Genomic DNA, 10,297 nt, shown 5'->3' on the forward strand with positions numbered 1-10,297 from the left:
GTGCTCATGCACTAAAATGATCTATAAAAATGGATGGATAGTATGAATAATACACATACATCATGGACGGGCCTACAAAGCCTTTCCAGTAGCACAAAACTGTCCACAGTGCATGCTACCACTACCAAAAAAAGGGGTAAAGGATACAGACCACGTTAGTTTTTTGCTACGGACATAAACCTTAGCTACATTTGCTACGGTTTTAATCTGTAACTAAAAAAGTTGACACACCATTAATAATTTAATGGTGTTGTAAGGGGCTCTATAGGGCCTAAAAAAAATATGTCCTATTTAAGTTGTCCATATATTTGGAAATATTACTTTAGAGCATAAAATAAAAAAAATTAGCTAGATCGAAGGCTCAAGTGGACCACACGGTAGGAAACATGGATATTAAATCATATTTGTTTCTTATGGTGTGGTCCACTTAGGCATTATATCTACCTTAAATTTAGGATTATGAACTAAAATAAATTAATAAAATTATTGGTCGGAATGGATAAACCAAATACATCATGGTGGGCCCCACGGAGCCCCCATCAGGACCGTCCACGGTCCACGCCCAAATATGGGCGCGCGCTCAAAACAAAGCCACGCCCAAAAAGGGTTCTCTCTCTCTCTCTCTCTCTCTCTCTCTCTCTCTCTCTCTCTCTCTCTCTCTCCCTGTTCCCTAATCTCTCCGTTCCCTAATCTCTTCTTTCCCCAGTCCTCTCTCTCCCTCCCGGTCTCTGCTCCATCTCTCTCATTCTCCTCCCTCTATCTCCAATGCATCAGCCACGTCGTGAAGCTCTTCTATCTCTCTCCATTGCAGAGGGACGGAGATGGATTCATGATGATGTCTGCATGGATCGGTTCAGCAATCACGGGCTGCAAATGTGGTCACTGGAGATGAGAGACAGAGAAGACGAGGGTTTGGGTTGCACCAAATCTACTGGAAACAATGGCTGTCAGCAAAGTCGGGGAGTTTTTTTTATTTTCTTAACAGGGGGTGATGCTGGCCGTGGACCCTGGTGGATTCGGGCAGTGCTAGTGTATTCCGGTGCTGCAGATGAAGATGACGGTGATGAACCACCTCTGGTATTGTTTTTCTTGGATTCCTATTTTTTCCTGATAAATTTCATGAGGAGATTTAGGGCTTTGGAGTCTGATTTCGGTTCCTAAGTATTGCCATATTAGAATTATGGATTTGCAGTGTAGGTTTTCGGTTGCATGTTCTGTGTTTCCATATAGGGTATTGCACGGATGTGCACAATGGAAGATAAGACTTTATGCAGTCAAGCATATGGCTTAGCTGATCCACAATGGTTATGTGCCATTATAGGCATGGGATGTGGCTATATGCATATGTCCTGCAGCATGTAAAGTGATGTAGAAAATGCAAGAGGGACATAGCTAGGTCTCTGCACATTTCACAATGTGCATTTTGTTAATGGCCAGACACTAGTACTTTAAGTGGCTAGGGATCTCTTGTTGTTTGATTTACTGAATACGAGGAAAGTCACTCCAGGCAGATTAAATCCATTCTTCCTAAATCATGTTCTATGGGTTCTTCTAAGTAGATCTCAAAACTCTTAATTACTACTTGTCATATAAGCATCAACATTCCTAGTTTTTTAAGACTTGGTTGGGATAAAAAGAGTTTGGTGCATAAATAAACATAGTAAAGCAATAACACAAGGACAGGTGAAAAGAAGAGAAGAACAGAAAGTGGTTCAGGGTTTTGGGGCGTTGAGCTTATTGTGTCAGCAGAAGGGTGTGCTCCACATTGAGTTCTTGATGTTTTTCTTTACCTTTTTATTATTTTATTATTTTTTAAATTCAATTATTTGATGAAGTTCTTAACCACTTATTTCAAAGATTAGTTGCTAGCCTTCATGAGCTACTACCTAACAGTTGACAGGGTTTTTTGTCACTTGTAATGCAACACGTCCACCTTATATGATAGCATGGATAAACTTCATTCCTAACTGTCTAAATGTAGTCCCTATTGTGATAGGAACATAACCTGAAATTCATGTTGATTGGACAATCCTAATTGTCTGCTTGGTGATGATTGTTAAAAATGGTGGCTGATCCCTTATTCTAACAGTTATGGACATGTGAAACATCTTGCTTTAATATGCAGCTGTTTTAGTAAATCATCTATAAATGAGCCCTGTGACATATTTTGGATGGATTCATGCTATCAAAGTCAATATATAATTGTGTTTGGAATGTGTGTGGGAAACAGAAGCATGAGCAGCCTTTAATCGCCCTACTGATTGATGACTAAAACACTCATTTGGCACGATGTTTTCACTTCATTTTTATTTATGTGAGTGTGAATGTAAGCACGTACCTTACTCCATGCCATTTACTCGTCTATTTTAGGTGAGATTGATGTGGTAATTTTGATGGCACATTTTAGTAAATGCTAATGCTGTACAAAGATCGACTCATTTTTATGGCTTGTCCCAAAATTTCGGCACTTGCATGTAAGTTCATCTCCGGCTCAGTTATATCTAATGGATGCAAACATTAAGATTTCAGTACTTTTGTTTGTTGAGATTATTTGTTGTTTATGTTACTATTGATATTGTTGTAGTTGAGCTATAAGAGAATTTTTTGACATTAAAGATGATTTTGTTGAGAGTCATTTGATAGCACATCATCAAAGCGATTGGTTAGATGATGATTTGTTTTCATTTAGTATGATCATGGTTCATAATATCCGTATCGTATTGGTCAATGCAGCTACATCAGATCTGTGTCGGCCTGATACAATGATTGTATCAAGCCAATATAGCCATAATGGCCAGAATTTTCTTTTCCTTTAAAAAAAAAAAATTATTCCAACCATGAAGGAAACTTAGAAAGACATTTTAGACTAGGCCTGCACCTATTTTGGGGATCAAAACAAAAGATTTTAGTGCAATTTGATGAGTCCAGTCGGTGGGCTATTGCAGGAAAAATTGGCAAAGGGTAAATCAATACATTTTTTTTTTCGTGTTTACATCTTTTGTTTCTTGTATTTCAATGTAATGGAACTTGATCCATGAAATCAAGCTTATTTGTGTCTAAGTAAGGTCCATTTAATTGACATTTAGCTAGTCAGGCCGACAGATGATTTTCTTATCAAAGAATGATCTGATACACTATTATATACATACAAGACAAAATGATAAATTCTTGAATTTCCTTTTTCTTCCACTTGTATTTTACACTATTTTTTTTGGTTTTTATTTTATTTTATTTTATTATTATTATTATTATTTACTGACACAGTCTAATACAGTCTGCTAGGGGTTGACATAGATATGATATGCCTGTGTTGTGTCAGTTTTCGGCCAGTCCGATATGCCCTATGATGCCGATACTCAGTACCATGAACATAAGAAGGGGATTCTGTCTATGCTTAGCCATGTAGAGAAATTGAGTAGGAGCTAGTAGAGTGGTTGCAAAGATTATTTGTTTATTTCTCTGATGAATTTATGAAATTAGTTTTTCTTTTATTGTAGAAGATTTTCTTTTTGCTTTATTTTCAGAACAATTGATAACTAATATATTATAGTGAAAGGGTGTTTGGGTGCTTTTAAGCATGTTATATGTGAAGTTTGATAGGAAAAAAAGATCTTCTATTGGTAAAATCCTAAGCAGGCTGACATTAGATTATGAGAGTTGTTTATGCATTCTGGCATGCTTGGGCTCAGTTTTTCCCAAACCCCTTGACAAGTTAGGCATAATGTGGCATTGTGAATGAAGCATGTGAGCCTGATGCTTATCATGGTGTTGAGCAATTGTTTCCAACACAGGCCAAGGCGCAGAGTTATCCCTTCGAGGCATTGATCCTTTCGAGTCCATTGCAATGTGGCTCCTGAGATTTTCATTTGACTTCTTTGGTTCCAGATATCCCTTCCAGTTTCGTTACTACCCTAATCTAACAGTCGAACCTTTTTCTTGAATGCGTGTCATGTTTTGTACTTTAATGGAGTGGTTTCTAATGGTGGCGCTTTTTTCTGTTGTGGAGTTCAGTAGAATGGATGGCAGGACAACACTCTTTTCTTGTGTTAGTTTTTGTTATTCATCATCTATGTTTTCAGCATTATAAGATTTTAGTAACAGTGGAGAAATGCCTTTCTTGATCTTACAATCCATTTTTGTCAGAGATGCAAATTATCCTTATGCGTGGGATCTGCCTCCTATGTTTCTTAGAAAATTTGATAGGATGTGATTCACTCTCCACCAACCTTGATCTTCTATGTCAGCTCATGTTTTACTTTCATGCTTTTTTCCTTCCTCGTTAATTTCAATATTAGGGTTGATAATGATTTGGATAATGACATGTTCAATCTACTTTTACACTTTAGGATGGAGTTAGGGATATTATGATTGTTTGTTTTACGTTTATATAAAAACTTGGAGGAGAAGATATATATGCTTATTCAACCGATGGTACATAATGTAACATATTATATAAGAATTGATTGGACGCTTAGGGCCCATTTGGATACCACCAAATACGTTACTTTTTCTACTTACAGCAGTTTTCAACTTTTCATAAGTTTCTGAAGAGAGGAGAAGCTGATAAGTATGTTGTTTACCAAACATACTTATCTTCTTAATTAATATAAACTAAGATAAGCTACTTGTGGCATAAGTAGCTTAAGAACTTATGATCCAAACGCCCCCTTAATGAGAAAATTACCTAAGGAAAGTAAGCAATGGCACTGGATTTTGACCTGTGCAATTTTAGCATTTTACAGATAAAAAAATCATCATCATCTAAGCATTATTCAAATTAATTGGGGTCGGTTAGGAAAAAAAAAATCATTTTGAAATTACTTTTAATGTTTTCTACAATATTATCCAATAAAATAAATTGCTATAACCTAGGAGTTTTTCCCATATCAGTTCAACAATATTCTCACTTGCTGAAAAGATGCATATTATAATAAAAAATTTTAAAAAATCCCTGTAGTTCTATACTGGCTCTCTTGTTTGTATCTTTTATATAAAACTTGTGTCTGTATGTTTGTATCTTTAATATCAAAGACATTGATATTTGATTTTCAATGTGTTTTAGGAACCAGTATCCAAGCAACATCGAGGAATTGGCTTTGTCACATATGAAAACTCAGGTACCATACCTTTGAATTTATAAGGGTGTTTTAGGACCTGATTTCTGGGGCTATATGATTCAGAAGGGTGTTACGGGGAGCATAGATCCATTGCCAAAATATCAGATCTGAGGTAACATAATTTTCTTTTTGAGATTGTTACCACAATTCCAACTATCGGTAAGTACAATTTAGAAGGCAGATTTAAAATTTATTTATTATTTTATTTATTATTTTATTTATTTCTAAATCTGTGCCCATATGCATTGTCGAAGAAACTAAAAAACTTACTCATTCTCAGATTGCATTGTGGAATATGCATCCATTATTCATTCCAATCACTCACACTTTCTCTCCTTGCTTGCTAAATTGGTAAGTCTTCTTTCCTTTATACTATATGATTCATTGATGAAGTGGCCTGGCTATTTGGACAGGCCCATGTTTATATATTATCTCGAAATTGATAAAGTAGATCCGAATGTACGGCAGAGCTATCCAAATGTTGAGAGGGGGCTCCTGGAAGGTGGGAACCGCTGTTATGACCATGATGAATCTGTCTATTTCCTATGGACAACATTGGAAGGGCCTGGCCAAGTGTAGCAGGCCGTGTTTATATTTGTATTTGCAAGGACCACACCCTTAACCTAAACCATACCCTAAACCAATAACCTAAACATAAACCTTAATCTATAACCTAAACTTTAACCTATAACCTATAACCTATAACCTAAACTTAAACCTATAACCTATAACCTAACCTAAACCTAAACCTAAACCTGTAACCTAAACCTATAACCTATAACCTAAACCTCAACCTTAACCAATAACCTATAACCTAAACCTAAACCTAAACCTAACATAAACCTATAACCTTAACCTAAACCTAAAACCTAAACCTAAACCTAAACCTAAACTAAAACCTATAACTTAACCTATAACCTAAAACCTAAACCTAAACTTAAAACCTAAATGTATTCTCAAATCCCTAAACCTAAACCTACACCTGATCCTAATCTCAACTACATAACCTAAACCCAAACTTGAAAATTCAAACCTAAACCCGATCCCAAACCCGAACCCGATTTCCTAAACCTAAACCTTAACCTATTCTCAATTCCCTAAAGCTACAACCTATAACCTATAACCTTAACCTAAACCTAAACCTAAAACCTAAAACCTAAACCTAAACCAAAACCAAAACCTATAACCTTAACCTATAACCTAAAACCTAAACATAAACCTAAAACCTAAATGTATTCTCAAATCCCTAAACCTAAACATACACCTAATCCTAATCTCAACTACCTAACCTAAACCTAAACTTAAACTTGAAAATCCAAACCTAAACCCAATCCCGAACCCGAACCTGATTTCCTAAACCTAAACCTTAACCTATTCTTAATTCCTTAAACCTATAACTTATAATCTATAACCTATAACCTACACCTAAACCTAACCTAAACCTATAACCTTAACCTAAACCTAAAACCTAAATGTATTCTCAAATCCTTAAACCTAAACTTACACCTAATCCTAATCTCAACTACTTAACCTAAACATAAACTTGAAAATCCAAACTTAAACCTGATCCCGAACCCGAACCCGATTTCATAAACCTAAACCTTAACCTATTCTCAATTCCTTAAAACTATAACCTATAACCTAAACTTATAACTTAAACCTAAACCTAACCTAAACCTATAACATTAACCTAAACCTAAAACCTAAACCTAAACCAAAACCAAAACCTAAAACCTAAAACCTAAACCTAAACCTAAAACCTAAATGTATTCTCAAATCCCTAAACCTAAACCTAAACCTACACCTAATCCTAATCTCAACTACTTAACCTAAACCTAAACTTGAAAACCCAAACCTAAACCCGATCCCGAACTCGAACCTGATTTCCTAAACTTAAACCTTAACCTATTCTCAATTCCCTAAAGCTATAACCTATAACCTATAACCTAAACCTAAACCTAAAACCTAAATGTTTTCTCAAATCCTTAAACCTACACCTAATCCTAATATCAACAACTTAACCTAAACCTAAACTTGAAAACCCAAACCTAAACCCCATCCCGATTTCCTAAACTTAAACTTTAACCTATTCTCAATTCCCTAAAACTATAAGCTTTAACCATAATCTAAATCTAAACCTAAACCTAACCTAAACCTATAACCTTAACCTAAACCTAAAACCTAAACCTAAACCTAAACCAAAACCTATAACCTTAAACTATAACCTAAAACCTAAACCTAAACATAAAACTTAAATGTATTCTCAAATCCCTAAACCTAAACCTACACCTAATCCTAATCTCAACTACTAAACCTAAACCTAAACTTGAAAACCCAAACCTAAACCCGATCCCGAACCCGAACCTGATTTCCTAAACCTAAACCTTGACCTATTCTCAATTCCCTAAAGCTATAACCTATAACCTATAACCTATAGCCTAAACATAAACCTAACTTAAACCTAACTTAAACCTATAACTTAAACCTAACCTAAACCTAAAACCTATAAGCTTAACCTAAACCAAAACCTATAACCTAAACCTTAACGTATAACCTAAATTTATAACCTATAACCTAACCTTAACCTAAACCTAAAACCTAAACCTAAACATATAACCTAAACCTATAAACTAAAACTTAAACCTAAACCTAAAACCTAAATGTATTCTCAAATCCCTAAACCTAAATCTACACATAATCTTAATCTCAACTCCCTAACCTAAACCTAAACCTAAACTTGAAAACCCAAACCTAAACCCGAATCCGAACCCGATTTCCTAAACCTAAACCTTAACCTATTCTCAATTCCTTAAAGATATAACCTATAACCTATAACATATAACCTAAACCTAAACCTTAACATAAACTTATAACCTAAACCTAAACCTAAACCTTAACATAAACCTAAACCTAAAACTTTAACCTAAACCAAAACCTATAAACTAAACCTTAACCTATAACCTATAACCTATAACCTAAACTTATAACCGATAACTTCACCTTAACCTAAACCTAAAACCTAAACCTAAACCTATAACCTAAAACCTACTGTATTTTCAAATCCCTAAACCTAAACCTACACCTAATCCTAATATCAACTCCCTAACCTAAACCTAAACCTAAACCTAAACTTGAAAACCCAAACCTAAACCCGATCTCGAACCTGAACCTGATTTCCTAAACCTAAACCTTAACCTAGTCTCAATTCCCTAAAGCTTTAACCTATAACCTAAACATAAACCTTAACCTTAACCTATAACCTAAACCTAAACCTTAACCTAAACCTAAACCTATAACCTTAACCTAAACCAAAACCTATAACCTAAACCTTAACCTATAACCTATAACCTATGACCTAAACTTATTATCGATAACCTAACGTTAACTTAAACCTAAAACCTAAACCTAAACCTATAACATAAAACCTAAACCTAAACCTAAAACCTAAATGTATTCTCAAATCTCTAAACCTAAACCTACACCTAATCCTAATCTCTACTCCCTAACATAAACCTAAACCTAAACTTGAAAACTCAAACCTAAACCCGATCTCGAACCCAAACCTGATTTCCTAAACCTAAGCCTTAACCTGTTCTCAATTCCCTAAAGTTATAACCTATAACCTATAACCTACACCTAAACCTAACATAAACTTATAACCTTAAACTAAACCTAAAACCTAAATGTATTCTCAAATCCTTAAACCTAAACTTACACCTAATCTTAAACTCAACTCTTAACCTAAACCTAAACTTGAAAACCCAAACTAAACCCAATCTCAAACCTGAACCCGATTTCCTAAACCTAAACCTTAACCTATTCTCAATTCCCTAAAGCTTTAACCTAAACCTAAACCTATAACCTAAACCTAAACCTAAACTTTAACATAAACCTATAACCTTAACCTAAACCAAAACCTATAACCTAAACCTTAACTTATAACCTATAACCTATAACCTAAACTTATAACCCATAACCTAACTTTAACCTAAACCTAAAACCTAAACCTAAACCTATAACCTAAAACCTAAACCTAAACCTAAAACCTAAATGTATTCTCAAATCCATAAACCTAAACCTACACCTAATCATAATCTCAACTCCCTAACCTAAACCTAAATCTAAACTTGAAAACTCAAACCTAAACCCGATCTCGAACCCGAACCTGATTTTCTAAACCTAAACCTTAACCTATTCTTAATTCCCTAAAGCTATAACCTATAAAATATAACCTATAACCTACACCTAAACCTAACCTAAACCTAAAACCTTAACCTAAACCTAAAACCTAAACCTAAACCTAAAACCTAAATGCATTCTCAAATCCTTAAACCTAAACCTACACCTAATCCTAATCTCAACTCCTAAACTTGAAAACTCAAACTAAACTCGATCTCAAACCCAAACCCGATTTCCTAAACCTAAACCTTAGCCTATTCTCAATTCCCTAAAGCTTTAACTTATAACCTATAACCTATAACCTAAACTTAAACCTTAACCTAAACCTATAACCTAAACCTATAACCTTAACCTAAACCAAAACCTATAACCTAAACCTTAACCTATAACCTATAACCTATAACCTAAACTTATAACCTATAACCTAACCTATAACTTAAACCTATAACTTAAACCTATAACCTAAACCTAAAGCCTAAACCTAAGCCTAAAACCTAAATGTATTCTCAAATTCCTAAACTTAAACCTACACCTAATCCTAATCTCAACTCCCTAACTTAAACCTAAACCTAAACTTGAAAACCCAAACCTAAACCCGATCCCGAACCTGAACCTGATTTCCTAAACCTAAACCTTAACCTATTCTCAATTCCCTAAACCTATAACCTATAACCTATAACCTACACCTAAACCTAACATAAACCTATAACCTTAACCTAAACCTATAACCTAAACTTAAACCTAAAACCTAAATGTATTCTCAAATCCTTAAACTTAAACCTACACCTAATCCTAATCTCAACTCCTTAACCTAAACCTAAACTTGAAAACCCAAACTAAACCCGATCTCAAACCCGAACCCGATTTTCTAAACCTAAACCTTAACCTATTCTCAATTCCCCAAAGCTATAACCTAAACCTAAACCTATAACTTAAACCTAAACCAAAACCTATAACCTAAACCTTAACCTATAACCTATAACCTATAACCTAAGCTTATA

General features: G+C 34.6%; 1 long non-coding RNA gene across 1 annotated transcript; it reads left to right on the top strand.

Moving 5' to 3' along the window:
- The first annotated feature begins 687 nt into the window (after nt 1-687).
- On the top strand, nt 688-4,123 carry LOC131239885 (uncharacterized). Its single transcript, XR_009168468.1, has 2 exons — nt 688-1,077; nt 2,371-4,123. It is a non-coding gene; the product is annotated as an uncharacterized LOC131239885 (long non-coding RNA).
- Nucleotides 4,124-10,297: the final 6,174 nt, after the last annotated feature.

The sequence above is a fragment of the Magnolia sinica genome, chromosome 1 (genome assembly GCF_029962835.1).
Source record: "Magnolia sinica isolate HGM2019 chromosome 1, MsV1, whole genome shotgun sequence".
Lineage (NCBI taxonomy): Eukaryota > Viridiplantae > Streptophyta > Magnoliopsida > Magnoliales > Magnoliaceae > Magnolia > Magnolia sinica.